The sequence below is a fragment of the Rhipicephalus microplus genome, chromosome 7 (genome assembly GCF_043290135.1).
Source record: "Rhipicephalus microplus isolate Deutch F79 chromosome 7, USDA_Rmic, whole genome shotgun sequence".
In the NCBI taxonomy this organism is placed as follows: domain Eukaryota; kingdom Metazoa; phylum Arthropoda; class Arachnida; order Ixodida; family Ixodidae; genus Rhipicephalus; species Rhipicephalus microplus.
In genome coordinates this window covers 67,148,960-67,167,320 of record NC_134706.1, presented here as the reverse complement: position 1 = coordinate 67,167,320, position 18,361 = coordinate 67,148,960, and positions in this window count along the sequence as shown.

Sequence of the window (18,361 nt, the reverse complement as noted above, 5' to 3'; positions counted from 1 at the left end):
CTGCTTAGCACGTGCTGGCATATACGCGAGAGATATGGGGAAAGAAATGGTGGAAACGGTCACAAAGCCCTTTATCTATCATGTTTTTTCCCTCGTGCGTCGCACATGTGTTCGCTAAAAAAAGTCTTCGAGGCGACATATATATATATATATATATATATATATATTGTTACGACCTCACTAGGCGTCTGGGGGTTTATTGATACACGGTTCGAGGGACCAGCCGTATCGGCGCAGGCAGATGATGATGATCTTCTTCTTCCACACCCCTTGCTTCTTTTTCCTTCTTCGTCCGGCACATACGTGGCGTAACAATATATATATATATATATATATATATATATATATATATATATTATGATGTCTTGGTAGTCTTGGCTGCGATATATATATATATATATATATATATATAAATATATATATATATATATTTATATATATATATATATATATATATATATATATATATATATATATATATATATATATATATATATATATATATATATATATATATATATATATTATGAAGTCTTGGTAGTCTTGGCTGCGACAACGTTTATTCGAGGAAAGACCTCGCAAAACGAACGGGCAGAGCCAGCACACAGACGATGACAATTATGATGACCCAGAGTGGCAATGATGGCAAAGAGACAAGCGGATGATGGTGATTGTGATTATGCAGGGATGAGGATGATGTAAGTTACAAATGCCCACACTAATTCCCCCCACTTGGAAGCGGACACCCTGGCCGCCGTAAGTCAAAGTGACGTGGAACGTCGCGTGAAAGGTTTCATGCGACAAACGTGGACAATCTCTGTGCTGCGGTAGCGGGGGTCTGTTGGGGCGACGAGTGGTGTCACACGATAATTAACCGGCGAAGTCTGTTCTAAAACAATGTATGGCCCGATGAAGCGTGGTTGGAATTTGTCAAAGAGACCAGGAGTGCGAATGGGTGTCAAAAGCAGCCCCTCGTCACCAGGTTGGAACGACAAAACGCCGTAGGATTCGTCATAGATGATGTTCCGCTCGTGCTGTCTCGCTTCAGTATTGAAGCAAGCCTGATGGCGAGACTGGGCCAGGCGGGAAATGTATTCTTCGCTAGAAAACTGACATGAATTCCCATGGCTGCTAAAGAAGGAGATGTCGAGAAAGGTATTCGGGGTGCGTCCGTAGGCGAGGTAAAACGGTGAGTAGCAAGTTGTTCGCTGAACGGCGGTGTTGTAAGCGAATGTCAGGAATAGTAAAAGAGTATCCCAGTTTTTGTGGTCAAGTTGGACGTAAACGGCTATCATGTCTGCAAGGGTTCGGTGAAATCTTTCAGTGAGACCATTTGTCTGCGGGTGGTAGCTTGAAGCTGTCTTGTGAGTAGTTCCAGAAGCGCGCAGTACTTCATTTACAACTTGTGACAGTAACACTTTGCCGCGGTCACTATGCAGTACACGAGGAGCCCCACGACGCAGTATTATTGCGTGAAGAATAAAGTCTGCAACTTCCACAGCTGAGCCTGTAATAACAGAGGAAGTCTCAGCGTAGCGTGTCAGGTGGTCCACGGCAGTCACTATCCATCATTTGCCAGTAGATGTGACGGGGAGAGGCCCATAAAGGTCAACACCTACAACCTCGAACGGCATTGAAGGGCACGGAAGTGGCTGTGGAGGTCCATCAGGTGCCGACGTGGGGAGTTTACGACGCTGGCATGGGTAGCAGGAACCGACGTACCGAGCTACACTAGAAGAAAGGCCAGGCCAGTAATTACGACATCGAATGCGGTCAAGAGTTTTTTTAAGCCAAGATGACCAGCAATCAAGTCGTCGTGGAAGACTTCGAGCACCTGCAGTCGAAGAGAGTGTGGCAGTACAGGAACCCAGCGCTGACCGTCAGGGTGGTAGACGTGGCGGTAGAGAACCCCATTGTCTAGCTTAAAGTTCAGGAGTTGACGACGGAGTCGCGCGTTTGGTGGATGAGAAGCTCCCGAAAGGTGCTCCATCATGCGTCTGCAGTATGAATCGGACCACTGGCGGGAGATAATTGTTGGCTCGTCGTCCGAAAAGGGTTGCGTTATTGATGCGAGCGTATGAACTTTGGTAGATGTGGCGGTTGAGTTCTCACCAACGCTCATATGGGTAGTTGGAAGCGGGCAACAAGATAAAGAATCGGCGTTTTGATGTTTTCTGCCTGACTTGTAAGTTATGTCAAAGTCGTACTCCTGCAAGCGTAGTATCCACCGACCCAAGCGTCCGGACAAGTTCTTCAATGTAGAAAGCCAGCATAAGGCATGGTGGTCCGTAACGATTGTGAAGTGACGGCCGTGGAGATAGGGACGGAACTTCAGGTACGACCAAACCACAGCCAAACACTCTTGCTCAGTTATAGTGTAGTTATTTTCAGCAGCGGTGAGTACGCGACTGGCAACAACTTTCTCTAGAAAAGACTTGTCGCGTTGTAGAAGAACGGCTCCTATACCAAGGCCGCTAGCCTCGGTATGGAGGATAGTTGGTGCGGCTTCGTCAAAGTGGCAGAGCAGAGATTCAGACATGAGTTCCCGCTTCAACAGGTCGAATGCCGTTTGACATTCTTGAGACCACAGAAAGGGGACGTTGGAAGCAAGTAGTTGGTGTAATGGAGCAGCAATAGAAGCGAAGTTCTGGATAAACCGGCGAAAATTGGAGGCGAGGCAAAGGAAACTGCGAAGCTCCTTTGGTTTTTCGGGGCACGGAAAGTGAAGGACTGCAGAAATCTTGTCAGGGTCAGGCCGGATGCCATCTTTGCTAACGACGTGTCCTAAGACCTTGATGGATTTGCTAACGAAAGAGCATTTCTTCGTGTTTATTTGAACCCGGCGCCGGCAAGGCACGTCAAAATTGGATCCCATCGTTTTAGGTGCTCAGGAAACGTTGACGAAAAGATAATAATGTCGTCCAGATAGCAAAGGCAACTTTTCCATTTCAGGCCGCGCAGCATGGTATCTATCATGCGCTCAAAAGTCGCGGGTACGTTGCAGAGCCCGAAAGGCATCACGTTGAATTCATATAGCCCGTCGGGGGTTGCGAATGCCGTTTTCTCCTTATCGTCTTCATGCATGGGGATCTGCCAGTACCCAGAACGCAAGTCGATGCTTGAAAAGAAATCCGCGCCTTGTAGGGAATCAAGGGCGTCGTCAATGCGTGGCATAGGGTACATTTCTTTGCGTGTGATCTTATTGAGCGCCTGGTAATCCACGCAAAACCGCACAGAGCCATCCTTTTTATGGACCAAAACAATAGGAGACGACCAAGGGCTAGATGAGGAACGGATGACTTACCGTTTAAGCATGTCCGCAACGTTTTTATCTATAATTTTTCTTTCAGTTAGAGACACGCGGTAGGGTCGGCGGTGTACAATAGATGTCCCAACAGTTTGAATTCGATGTGCTGTAGTATTAGTGCAGCCCAGCTTAGACGAGCAAATATCGAAAGAATTTGCATGTTTCTGTAACAATGCGATCAGCTGCTGCCTCTGTGAATATGTCAATTCGCTGCTGATAGTGGTGGTAAAGGCGGAGGAAGAAACATGCTTACCGAGGCAAGGTTCTTTGGATGCGATGGCCTGAAGTGGCGTGACGAGTACAGGCTCGAAGTCAGCAACACGGGCCACAGTAGTGCCCTGTGGCAGTAAGATCTTCTCCGGTGTAGAGTTGACAGCGGTGACAAGTGCCGAGCCATTGGGAAAACGAACGACACCGGACGGAAGAACTATACCTTTGCGAATGCAAAGTGGTGACGGTGAGACCAATACATCCCCCTGATAGATGTCGTTGGACGTAATGCTGACAATTTGCTCTTGTAGTGGCGGGAGTTCGAAATCTTTCGCAGCGACCAGACGAAGTGGCTTCTGATTATCGTCGTCAAGCATGTAGTCGGTGCCAGCGAGGTGAACGACGCGTTGTCCACAACAAATCGCTGCGGAAGCAGATGATAGAAAATCCCACCCTAAAATTAGTTGGTGAAAGCAGCGGGACAGGACAGCAAACTGGACATGATGGCGGATGCCGTCGATGAAAACACGCACAGTACAAAGCGCGGAAGGGCGAATGACGTTCCCCTGGGCAGCAACTAACGTGGAGTCATCGTAAGGCGTCATTACTTTCCTTAAATGTTCACACAAATCAGCAGGCATCACAGACAATGTCGCACCTGTGTCCACCAAAGCATCGACGCGCACTCCTTCCACTTCCACAGAAACCATGTTACACGGGCCTAATGGAGGAATTTCAGTTCTAATTCCGAATGCAGTTTTAGATGCGGAGCATCTTATACTCGCGCCTTGTAGTGCGCCGTCCGCACCGCTTCTCGAACATTCGACAGCTGACGCGCGCGCATGCGCCGTCGCGCCGTCGCCCACTCTTCCACCATCTGTGCATCCCTTCCTCCTCTACACACCGCGCGCGCTTCACTCCTCCACCATCTGTGCACCCTTCCTCCTCTACACACCGCGTTCGACATCTACAATTCTCCTGATTCTCCAGTGGACGCGCATGTGGCGTCGCGCTTCGAGAACATTCAACAGCTGACAGTGCATGCGCCGTCGTGCTGTATATATACTCAAGGTCGGCGCTCGCTCGCTCAGTTGCCGCTCGTCGGTTGGTTTGTACGGCGCGTCGACGTCCAAGGTCGCGGTGAAATGAATTCCAACGAATCCACAAACACAATGATCGACGTCCCTTTGACCAGCGCCGCCCTTTCGCATAAGTGTGTACGTGTTCACTCATTTAACACCCCCTCCTACAACCACGTTAACCAATTTAGCCATCGACCCAAGTAAGTCGCAATTTAACACCCCATTTCACAACCACGTTAACCAATTTAGCCATCGACCCAAGTAAGTCGCACTTTAACACCCCGTTAACCAATTATATGGTCCGCATCCTCCTCAGTGTTCCCCCGAGGGAAGCTGCGGGCAATTTTTTTCCTCCACAAACTGCATCACTTACTTTTCCGAATGAATATCAGAGGTGAATGAGGCGGGCCGAAGTGGAGGAGTGGAACGGCGGAAGGGCGAAGGCGAGCGGCGTCTCGTGTTTCGGCTGTTTCGTGGTGCAGTCGATGCAGGAGGAGATGGAGACCGGTGCGTGGGAGACGAATGACGCCGACCTTGATAAGACGCTCCGGTGTACAAATCCCGTTCACGCACATCGTTCCGACGCTCATCTTGCTGGCGCTTTCGGCAGAAACGAGATATGTAGTAGTAGTAGTAGTAGTAGTAGTAGTAGTAGTAGTAGTAGTAGTAGTAGTAGTAGTAGTAGTAGTTGTATTTTTATTTACAGTAAGCCGGATACAGAGCTCACTGCAGGGGCAAAGGGCTAAAGGCGAACGGCCTGACAAAGGCCCTTGTCCCTCCGCAGTCCATGACAGTGCAAAGCTTAGACATCAGCACTGACAAACAATATACATATTCAATACATTGGTTTCAAGCAACCTGATATTGCAAACAGAAAATTCGAATAGTGGAGCAGTGCGCAAGTCTTGTAGATTCTCCCTGTAATTTTCAAAGCAGCGCAATATTTTCTTTTGTATAGTTATCAACTTATGGTAATTCCCTTGTGATGTCGTTCCCCAGACTGACATCCCATAACTTACTTTAGAATGGAAGAGTGCATAGTACATACTTATTTTTAACCTCAATGGGATTAAGTGCATTGTTCTAAAAAAACAACCAACTATTCGCGCTAATGCAGTGATCAGATGATTTACATGTGTGTTCCAGTTTAACTCCTCCTGAAACCATACACCAAGAAACTTTTGTTCCCTAACATGTGCGATGCAATTTCCTTCGAATTTTACAGCTATGTGACTAATAGGTTTGTTTAAAGGTCGGAATATCAGGTTGTTTTTTTTGCATTCAAGCGCAGTCCATTTTGCCTTAACCAATTCGAAAGATTGCTTAGATAAATATTTACACTGACCTTCATAAGCCTCCAATCGAGCCTGCCATCACTAAGAGTCTCGAAGCGAAGTACGAGGAGCTTAGATCACATATTGGTCGGAAAATTCAAGCCACAGATAATCTGAGCAATACAGCCGATGTTTGGACGCACGAAAACACAATGCGATCGTACCTTGGTCTCACGGTTCACTTCAAAAAAGGCAAGTAACTTGTTTTTAATTTTGAAGAATATGCCCTTTTTATTTGCCATTGTGCGTAACAATATTAAGTGTGCAGTCCTAATATAAACTTTTTTACTTTTCGGAAAACAAGCTAGTGAACACCAAAACAGGCATTATGTACATCCCAGGAAGAAAGACAACTCCAAATCTCCATGCAGCAATGCGCCTACTGTGCGATGAGTGGCATATTTGATCAGGCTAATGTCCGAACTATTGTCACAGATGGCGGACAGAATATTAAGTCAGTCGTCCGAGATGAATTTGGCGCAGATGAGCACGTCTCCTGCGTTACCCATCTTCTCAACCAAGTAGGCCAAGCTGCCATTGGTCAAAAAGTGAACAAAGTTCCATCAGAAATGGAAGCGCATGGGATAGTGGTGGTCCCGGAAAATGAGCAAGAAGCAGAGATTGTCTTGGAGGACATCACTGACGCCGATGCCCCTAACTATGAATGTACATCTCTCATTATTCTTCGGCTGCTGCTGAAGATGGTGGAGAAGATTGTGTGCTTCGTTCGTACCAGCGATGTTGCGCCGCGATTGTTGGTGGAAATGCAGATGCAAGATGGCAAGCTGAAACATGAAAAATTGAAATTGATACAAGAAATCAGGACCCGATGTAATTGTTGTTATTACATGCTAGAGCGCTTTTTTAGTTGTCCTAAGCTGTCAGCCGGGTCCTCGTACACCTGCAGAAAGAGAGAGGTGCCACTCGGCTGAAGCCCCCTGTTATACTTGCTGGTGATCATCTCGGCGTCCTTACCGAAGTAAGAGACCTTCTGAAGTTATAAGAAAAAGTCACAATCATGGTTTCGAAGACTCATTCCGTGACACTCAGCGACGTCATTCCTATGATGCACGGCCTAAAGCAGGTATATCTTTGATAATTCAGTGGGGGTTTCAGTTACTCATTCTACACCGACATGCGCTCTACACCAACAATTTGAAATTGAATATCGTAACGTCGATATTGTGACACATGAAAGGTTTTGGTGTTGAATGCTACATGTTGGGGAAAATTAAGATAGTGCCTGCTGCTGTCTTTCTAAGTTATAATTTTAAATATTTATCTTCCTTTGTAGGGTATCCAGTGCTTCGAGTCCAGCCACCAAGTCACTTTTGATCTTCAGCAAAAGCTTCTTGAAGAAATTGACAAAAGCTTTAGTGGAATAGAGTACCTGCGTCCATACGCTGCCGCGACAATCTTGGACCAACGGTACAAGATTTGTTTTGGAGCTACCTCAGGCTGTGGCCATTATCGTCCAACACTTATGCAAGTTCATACCATGATTAATTTATTTATATTAGGTGGGAAGCATTTCTTAGTTAACCATAGGCACTTTGTGCGTATCTATCTATATCTATCTATCTATATCTGTCTATCTATATCTATCTATCTATATCTATCTATATCTATCTCTTTATCTATCTATATTTATCTCTATATCTATATCTATCTATCTAAATCTATTTATATCTATCTATATATCTATCTATATCTATCTATATATCTCTTTATCTATCTATATCTATCTCCATCTCTATCTATCTCTCTCTATATCTATATCTATCTCTATATCTATTTATCTATCTCTACCTGTATATCTCTATTTATCTATCTCTATCTCTATATGTCTATTAATCTATCTCTATGTATATATGTATATGTATATACGTATATGTAGAAGCTTGCGGGTATCAATTGGCAGCAACAAGCACAGGACCGGGTTAACTGGCGGAACATGGGAGAGGCCTTTGTCCTGCAGTGGACGTAGTCAGGCTGATCATGATGATGATGATGTATATATGTAGTCGGCTATGACATTTAGCTCTCTTGGCTGACCGTATAGATAATGATATCGATACTAAACTTGTTATGACATAACATGACTGTATGAGGAGCATACTTCACTAGTCATGACATGAAAATCATGGCATGTATGTCATAAATGTCATGGTTTACATTTCATGGTCCTGCTGCTTTTGCGGTGGTTTTGTTCACATGACACGTTGCAAAACTGGTATCGTATGACATGATTGCATGGCGAACATAAGCGACAGGCATGACCACATGCCTCACTCGTGATGCGCTCGCTGCCGTTTCGCTAGCTTCGCATATGCCAAATTTCGTATTATGGAACGTGAGTAGATGACGATGGTATGTGACTGATTCAAACAATAATTATGAGTTGAGTGCCATGTAAAAACAACACTACATGCATGCCAGGCTCATGATATGGTGGTGGCCGTTTCGCTAGCTTCACATATATATCAAGTTTAGTATTGCGGTAAGTGAATGGAAGACAAAGGAATGTGACTGGTGAAAAAGAAGATAATCATGAGATGCGTGTCATGTAACATGACTGCATGCTACGCTCTTGATGCACTCGGGGACGTTTCGCTAGCTTCACATGTACGAAATACTTAATACGTGACGACAACGGACGATACAAATAAATGACATGTCCAAACATGATAATTATTACATGCGTGTAACGTAACAACATGTGACTACGTGTCAAACTCATGATGCGCTCATGGCCGTTTTGCTGGCCTCACATTTGCGATATTTGGTATTACGTCATGGGAATGGATGATGAAGGTATGTGACTGGTACAAGCGTGATCATGAGATAAGTGTCATGCAAGAACACGACAAAATGCCACGATCACGATGCGCTCACAGGCATTTACTCAACTACACATATACCAAAAAAATTTCGCACCACGTGAGGTGAATAGACAACCAATGTAAATGAAAGGTTTAAGCATGATAACCATGATATGCGTGTCATGTAAAACATTTCTTCATCTTACGCTCACAGGGCGCTCGCGACTGTTTAAAAGCTACTAAGGCTTACTAGTAACACTTCATAAAGCTTTTAGTAACGGCAAAAGTGTTAACCGTTACTAACTGCACTTACTAAATTGGTTGTAACATATGTGACGAACCATCACTACCTCAAAAATTAGCAAGTACTACTACCTTTTTCTAAGAGTCTAAGAACCAGTAATAATGTTCTGCATTAAGCAGAAAAACAGGCACAAATGATTTTCGGGTGTGCGCAATGGCGAGAACTCCTCCTCGAAAATTTATATAAATAAACTGATATTCGAATGGCCAGTTTAATAGCGATGCTCGCGCATGAGGTGATAAAAATTACTGATGTAATTGACATCCATATTGTTACTTGCAGTAAGTAGACATCCCGGCTGCGGTGGCTGCATTTCTGATGGAGGCGGAAATGCTGTAGGCCCATGTGCTCAGATTTGGGTGCGCGTTAAAGAACCCCAGGTGGTCGAAATTTCCGGAGTCCTTTACTACGGCATCTCTCATAATCATATGATGGTTTCGGGACGTTAAACCCCGCGTAACAATCATCATCATAGCGGTTGCGATCAAAAACAAAACGACTTGCACCACCTCATAATATGAACGGCCATCGCACTTTGTTGTCGTGTTATAAAAGCGAATTTCAAATATAACGCCGGTTATGAGTACATGCTTTTGCTATTGAAAGCAATGGCCCATAATTGAGTCAATTTCGCATATTCGATGTTATCAAGCTTTCGAAGGAATACGCTTCTCTAGTTAGCAGGCCCGTAGCTCAAAATGTTTTTTTTTGCAGGTATAGTTCACTTAAAACGTCGTGGAAGGCCTTGAACAACTTCTATTTTCATCAATTGTTTTCAGTAAAAGACAATCGAATCAATCGAGTAAATCTCGCATATGGGAACACGGCGTACCCCACAGGGAGCCGTGTTATCACCGCTCCTTTTCAACATTGCTATGATGCGCCTTCCAAGCGAATTGGCCAGGGTGGAAGGCACACAACACGCAGTAAATGCCGACGATATTACAATATGGACCACTGAAGGGAGCCTTGGTGAAATGCAGGAACGCCTTCAGCAGGCTGCATCCATAGTCGAGGCGTATGCCAACGATTGTGGACTCCAATGTGCTCCAAACAAATCAGAGCATCTGCACGTTAGAGCGAAGCCAAGAGATGAGCCAGCGATACACATCTCCCTGTCTGGGGTTCCCATCAGACAGGTGGAGGAGCTCCGGATTCTGGGCCTGTTCATTCACCACAGACTCATACCGGACTCCACTATAGCGAAACTCAAGAGAATAGGCGAACAGGTAGGGCGCATGTTCCACCGCGTTTCCAACAAGCGGAGTGGTCTGCGGGGCAGGGACGCGCTTCGGCTCGCCCATGCCTTCGTGACTAGCCGGATCCTCTACGCCGTCCCATACCTTCGCACAAACAAGCAAGAATACGAAAGAATAGATGCCATCATTCGTAAGGCTTCTAAACGAGCTCTGGATCTCCCGGTGGCCACTTCCGACGCCAAACTGAGGGCGTTAGGTGTGCTAAACTCCTACCAGGAGTTGCGGGAGTTCCACCTTATGAATCGATATACCCGGCTCGTGCAGACGGCTCCCGGACGCCGCCTGCTGAACCGCTTACATATACAGCACACTTGCACTGCAGAGGAGGCGGAGCGTATTCCGGAACTGTGGCGGCATATGCTCTCGGTCTCTCCACTCCCCAGTAACATGGATAACCACACGCACGAAAGCAGAAGACAGGCGCGGGCTCGGACGCTTGAGAGGCAACACGGCTCCCGACCTGGTGTATTATACGTAGATATAGCAGTGGCTTCGCCCACGGGATTTTACACGGCCTGTGTAGTTTACCGGGAAAAGCATGTCAATGGGCTCTCGTTCCGAGCACAAAATCCAGAGCGTGCTGAAGAAGTCGCGATAGCGCTTGCTGCTGCGGCCCCAACTCGAAAGTTATCATCACGGACTCCCGAAAAGCATGTGCTCATTACTTGACAGGAGAGATATCCCCCCTAGCCAGCCAAATTCTAAAACGGGCTCTCGCTAATCCAGCCCCGAAACGCATCGTATGGGCTCCTGGCTATCAGGGCTTACAAGGTAATGAGGCCGCCGACGCGGCCGCCCGAGCACTTACCCACCGGGCTCCTCACCTTGGCTCTTATGACTCGGAGGCCAATACACCGCTGTTGCGGTTCAAAGAAATTCTGCCCTATTATCGCGACACTCACCGCTTTTATCCGGCTCCTGCAAAAGGGCTGAGTAAGGCGGAAGAGCGATCTCTAAGGCGCCTGCAGACAGGTACTATACTGTCTCCTGCAATCCTAAAACATTTTGATGCGAACACAGATGGGCGGTGCCCACACTGTGGGGAGACGTGTGATATCTTCCACATGGTATGGGCATGTCCGGAAAATCCCCACCTACCCCCTTCCCCTACCCCTTCTCGAGAGGCATGGGAGACTGCCTTCCTCAACTGCTCATCACTAGAGTCTCAACAGGCTCTGGTGAGACGGGCGCGAGTAGAGGCCTCGTCATGTGGTGTCCCGGACTAAGGACGCCGACCATGTAGCGGGGTCATGCTTTGGCCCCGCACCTCTCTCTTTCATAATCATCATCATCATCTCATCATGTCGCATATTCGATGTTATCAAACTTTCGAAAGAATACGCTTCCCTTGTTAGCAGGCCCGTAGCTCAGAATTTTTTGCAGGTATAGTTCACTTGAAACATCGTGGAAGGCCTTGAACGCTTTCTATTTTTATCACTTGTTCTCGGTAAAAGACAATCGAGTCAATCTCGCATAATCCACGTTATCAAACTTTCGAAGGAATACGCTTCTCTGGTTAGCAGGCCCGTCGCTCAGAATTTTTTTGCAGGTATAGTTCACTTGAAATGTCATGGAAGGACTTGAACAACTATTTTCATTACTTGTTCTCGGTAAAAGGCAATCGAGTCAATCTCGCATATTCGATGTTATCAAATTTTCGAAAGAATACGCTTCTCTGGTTAGCAGGGCCGTAGCTCAAAATTTTTTCGCAGGTATAGTTCACTTGAAACGTCGTGGAAGGCCTTGAACAAATTCTACTTTCATCCCTTGTTCTCGGTAAAAGACAATCGAGTCAATTGAGTCAACCTCGCATATTCGATGTTATCAAACTTTCGAAGGAATACGCTTCTCTGGTTAGCAGGCCCGTAGCTCAGAATTTTTTTGCAGGTATAGTTCACTAGAAACGTCGTGGAAGGCCTTGAACAATTTCTATTTTCATCACTTGTTCTCGGTAAAGGACAATCGAGTCTATCTCGCATATTCCATGTTATCAAACTTTCAAAGGAATACGTTTCTCTGTAAGCAGGCCCGTAGCTCAGAGTTTTTTTGCAGGTATAGTTCACTTGAAACGTCGTGGAAGGCCTTGAACAACTTCTATTTTCATCACTTGTTCTCGGTAAAAGACAATCGAGTCAATCTCGCAAATTCTATATTATCAAACGTTCGAAGGAATACACTTCTGTAGTTAGCAGGCCCGTAGCTCAGAATTTTTTCAGGTATAGTTCCCTTGAAACGTCGTGGAAGGCCTTGAACAACTTTTATTTTCATCACTTGTTCTCGGTAAAAGACAATCGAGTCAAACTTGCATATTCGATATTATCAAATTTTCGAAGGAATACGCTTCTCTGGTTAGCAGGCCCGTAGTTCAGAATTTTTTGCACGTATAGTTCACTTGAAACGTCGTGGAAGGCCTTGTATAACTTCTATTTTCATTACTTGTTTTCGGTAAAAGACAATCGAGTCAGTCTCCGATATTCGACGTTATCAAACTTTCGAAGGAATGCGCTTCTCTAGTTAGCAGGCCCGTAGCTCAGAATTTTTATTTGCAGGTATAGTTCACTTGAAACCTCGTGGAAGGCCTTGAACAATTTTTTTCATCAGTTGTTCTCGGTAAAACACCCCTTCAACACAATTTTACAAGGGGTAGGCTAGTACCCCCTCTCCCCTTTTTCCTCGGCTACGGGCCTGCTAGTTAGACACCGAATATCTTCGAACATATATGGTATGTTGTGCGTGCCGATTTTGACGTTTCATTTCACATTGCGTTCGTTTTGACTTTGAGCTTTCGTGTGTAGTAGTCAATAGGCAACACATTAACGACGCGTGGGTCGAATTATGAAGCGAACGTAAGTAACATCTGTTCGTTCTCTTGGCAATGTTTACTTTATTATGCGTACTGAATACTTCTATATTATATTGCCTACTTGTAGTATTATATCAATGACCCGGGCCTGCATGAGTTTAAAGTATACTTTGAAGAAAACGTGCAAATAAATGCGCCCTATCACTGCCAGAGTCGAAAAAAACAATATAACTAGAGAAACACACGGCAAACAAAAAAGACAAGCTAACTTAACAATGCTGCACTTTCAGCAATTTGAGGCGTTTAAAGTATTCTTGCAAGAAGAGCACCTTACCATGACACAAGGGCGCCCCTCCCACCATTTCGCACTCCTTGCCGAAGGCTGAACATCTTTGAACCTCCTCCTGATCGCAAGCCTTACGGCTTGTATCTGCCAGGAAAGAAAATATCGGGGATGACAATCAAAATAGAATGTGCACTTCCACGCGTCGGTCCTAAAAAACTGCCCATGGCGGAGAGAACTGGGGTTCATTGAATGAGATTAGAATTGCTTACCGATACACACTGGTGCGTGCGCTGTGAAGTCACACTTTTTTCTCCTAGATTTGCAAATTTTCATCTCTTGTTCATTGCATGTCGTGCGAATTGTGTCTGCAAAGGAAACGACGGTGTTTAACAAATACTAAACAAAGCACACTTGCTAAGTTTGCACTGAGTGGCGCGAGGCTGGGTCACATCAGTGCTGGTAGACACCTATAGGTGACCGTAGCTTGGCTTGGCTTTCGTCTTCTTCCTTCTGTATTTCCTCTTGCTACACTGCACAATACATGGTGACTACTGTACTACATTGCTTGCTCTCTAATTTTGACGTTTCTTTATTTTGTGTCTTTCTGTTGAAGTTTTTTTTTCTGTTTTTCTTCGCTTTATTTCTGTCCCTTCTTCACTAGCAGTTCTCTCGGCTTCCATCGTTTTCCCTCCTCGACCATAATAGCTCTGCTGTAGAACTCCCAAAGCGCGTATGTGTCACAAAAATCGGGCAAATGCCGCTGGTGCCTGCACTGGTCCACTAGAAATTAACAAGAAAACGCGTGGGCAGCGAACGCAGATAAGGAACGGCATGTTCCAGAGTCTCTTGTTAACCGTCTGTATGGAGTGCTTTGGTGGTCATTCAGCTGACAAAACATTGAGTTGCGAAGAAACGAGGACAGGAACATCGTGTCCTCTCTCGTCCTCGTTCCGCCATGGCTCCATGTTTTCTCAAATCATGCACCAGCAAGCCCACGAACGCGTTTTAGTCGGAAATTTAACGCATGACGGCTCGTGACAATGATAATATTTTATCTATGACACACGGAAAACGCTGTCCGTAACATTTAATCTGAAAATAAATAAATAAACTAAATTCAGCCGGCCGCTGCTTAAACCTCGACTTCCGGGGCGAAAGAAAAACACTTGAGGCTTGAGCACGGTCCACAAAGCGAGCGCTGAAAAATCCTGGGCCAGGGTAAAAAAACAAAAACAACAGTAGAGCGCATACTGTTAAACCTTAGCAACTGTGCAGCACGGGCGATTCCATTTCGTCGAGTACCCATTGCTGCGTTTACCAGTGTCGATGGCATATCAATGTATGAGGTGAAAACGCTGAATTTGTTTGGCACCAAGACATTCTTGTTAGGCACATTCGGTGTGCAATGTACGCACTACTTATTGCTACTCCTTATTGACTTCTTGCTTTTTACGCCATATGAGATACCTGTCATCTAGAGCGAGTTATGTCAATTTTCTCCCGCTTGTTCACCTTTTCATAAACGCCTCCCTGGGCGCCGCCATAGCCCTCCTTGGGCTGTGCGAATTGGCGCGTCCCCTCGAAAATGCACTGACAACGCTGCGCCCTTAGCCTTTGTACTCCGGCGCACGGCCCATCATGGTGGTGTTTTTTTCCTTCCTGTGAAAAGGTGTATACTAGCACCATGTAGAAAGCCGACGAGAGGAAAATCTTGCTCACCACGAGGCAGTGGCGCCCTCTCCCTCGCGGCGCCACAGTCATTCGCCTGTTTACGAAACATTTTTAGACACTTTCAGTTCATGATTGGTATTTGCTAATTTTTATGAATGATATTATTTTACACCTCGATCGTTTGTTTTAACCTAGTTTTGAGCATCGCGAGCCTTGTTGTGACCTTGTTTATGAGCGTGACCACGCCACATGCAATCCATGAATGAACGACTGTAGCCACCCCCCCCCTCCCAAAGTGCTGTGGACTTTATCAACGCATGTCTACGAAGTGAATGTTAATGATAAGGCGGAGCAGTGCAAATCACATCATGAATCGTGGCCCTTCTATTTTCTTCTTGTTAACAACCTTTTATGCTGTTCTTGTCACCCTTTTGTTCTTCCATATGCTTTGAGGATGGGTTGTTGAACGTCATTGCTTTTTTTTTTTGGTTTTCGGACTTTCACTTTGTTTACTCTGGTTAACAGCCTTCAGAATACCTTTTCGTTGTCCGCAGATGTTTCGAATTCTACATCTGCTGTAGACGCATGGCGGCGGTTTATGGACGGGGAACATTGTGCGCTGTTAAGCTGCTTCGCTCCTAACGAAATTACAGGCACATTTGTAAGTCACCGATTCGTATGGGAAACTAAAGGGGTTGCCTGGGCGTGGTTGCAAGACTTATCGGAAGGAAACAGCGAGAAAAACAAGAAACCAAACAAAAAAAGAACCATACAGCGCTCTGTATCCTTCTTTTGGCTAGTTGTTTTCCGCGCTGTTACCTTGCAGTACGTCTGGGATCTTTTTTTTTTCAGTTTGTTAGTCCGGGGTCGCGCTCACGGCGGCCCTAACGGCCAGAGTGTGGAGACGGTGCATTTTTTTCTAGCTTTAGACAAAATAAAATGTAAAGTTCTTTAAACGTTATAGCTCTCCCCGGGGTGACTTACACATTGCCGATTGACTCTCGAACATTTGTAAGAACTCGCGTGACCTTAAACCTCACCCACTGAAAGCTCGAGAATGCTTCGTAAGGGGCAGTTCCTTGAAACTTAAGTTGTCTATTGTATAGAGTTTGTTGTGATCGGAATTTCATATACTAGTTTTTTTGTGTGTGCTACTCCACATCACTACTCCAGCTTGCAAAATGGTGTTTTAGGGCTTGCCGAAGGCTGCGCTGGGAAATAATACTTTTTTGCAGACTAGTTGGTTCATACTTGAAAAATTGAATTTTTGCACAAACTTCAAGGAAAACAAGGGAGACAGGAAAGAGCACAGGATCTGCGCTCTTTCCTGTCTCCCTTGTTTTCCTTCAAGTTTGTGGAGCATTTCAATTTTTCAAGGCTGCACTGGGAAACTTAATCTATGTTCACAAGGAATTATCATGCAACGGTTTTGTTTGTAGCCAAATAGTAAACCTATGTGTATTCCGAAGTCTTCCATTGAAGTGATAAGCCAAGTATTAAGCTTTTGTTTTACAATGCTACCTATTACAGTTTGCTTAGCGCAGTTCTCTGGTCAATTTCCCGTAATACAAAGCCTATTTTGTGTTATGGAGAATAAGAATAAAAGAGGTGTGCTGACAGACAAGTAAATAAAATAAAAACATTAATGACATTCCGAAGCTTATGCTTACCAAGGCACACGGCAGCGCCAAGCGAGAAATCACATTCCATTCCCATTTCCTTGCACGCGTTCATATCGCGTTCGTTGCATTTAGTCCGTTTCGTGGCTGTGCAGAGAACAAGAGAAACGAAAACATTGACAGCAACTGGAACATAAAAACGCCGAAGGAAATATTTACACTCGCACTTGATAGTAACCACTCGCACGTTGCTTGAGAAGCAAACCCGGCACATCTGACGCACTGTGGGGATCGATGGCATATAATGCGAAGAAGCCAGCAAGAGGTTTATAATGTTGTACATAACATGTATGTATCGATTTGCATGTTGAGGCCTGTAATTTATATTCGTGATACAGTCTCGTTGCACAATAACGATCTTGCTGTATGTCAAGCTAAGCGAAACGGTGGCGATTGCACGATGAGCGTGATACATACAGTACATGCCGTACATCTTCGTCATTTATGTTTGTCATGCAGTCACGAGGAGCAATACCAGTTTCATTGTATATCAAGCTAGAGAACCGGACTCTAGCGCATCATGAGCGTGGTGTGTAAGTCATGTCATACACAATATGCATGTCATGATTATCATGCTGCGGTGATTTATGTTAGTCGTAAAGTTATTGTATGCCGAGACGAATTTGGTATACATTACATTCCGGTATGGCCACGAAAGCATAAAGTCAGCGGTGGCTATGTATAGGCGCTCAAAGTCGCAGAATATTGCTAAATGCTTGGAATTTTAAATGTGTACAACGCGAAGAAGTGCCACGAGAGAGAGAGAGAGATAAAAACTTGATTTGCGCATTACGTGGAGAATCCCGCTGGCCCCTGCCATCATCTCTGCCCTTTGGACCAGCCAAAGCTGATCGTCAAAGGCCGAGTTGGACAGCGTTACGTCCCATTGTTCCTCCGTGTTGTACATGACGTGGTGTTCTATGTTGTAGAGTGTGCACTCAGACGTGATGTGAAACAGTGTTGGTGTAGTCCCGCACCACGCGCATAAGTGTATGTTTCAATGTTGTGGGGTATCATAAACATCAACTGCAAGAAAAAGTGGCCCCACTTTTCCAGGCTTGTCACGTTTATTTTTCCAGTTGGTTGGTTGTTCTTTATATAGTCCTGGCACAACCTACCCCAGGGGATCGGTCATGAAACGGGTGGCACCTTATTTTAGAGATAAAGTTTGTTTTACAAGCCGAATACATTTAGAAAAAAAAATGGTTTAAAATTAACACATCAGTAAAACGAGAAATAAATATATAATAAATAAAGTGAGTGAGTGAGTGAAACAACATTATTGACGATCCGGCATAAAGGGGGAAGGGGTAGGGGGATTAAAGCGAGACACTAGCGTGCTCGGACGACCCAGAGCAGCAACCTACTCGCGTCAAACCCGTGGGGGCGCCGCTTTCGGCCACTGGCGTTCCAGGATGCTAAGCACGTGCTGGACCACGTCTCTTCGGTTGCCTGGCTCTCGGCTGATGATTTTGCTGCTTATGGCAGTTGGCATAATAAATAAAGGAAAGCTTTGCCTGGTGAAGCTGCCTGTATTATTCCTTCCTGTCTCTTGTGCTGGCCTTTCAGGACTTGGAAGAAAAATTCGGTGTACCGCAGTAGCT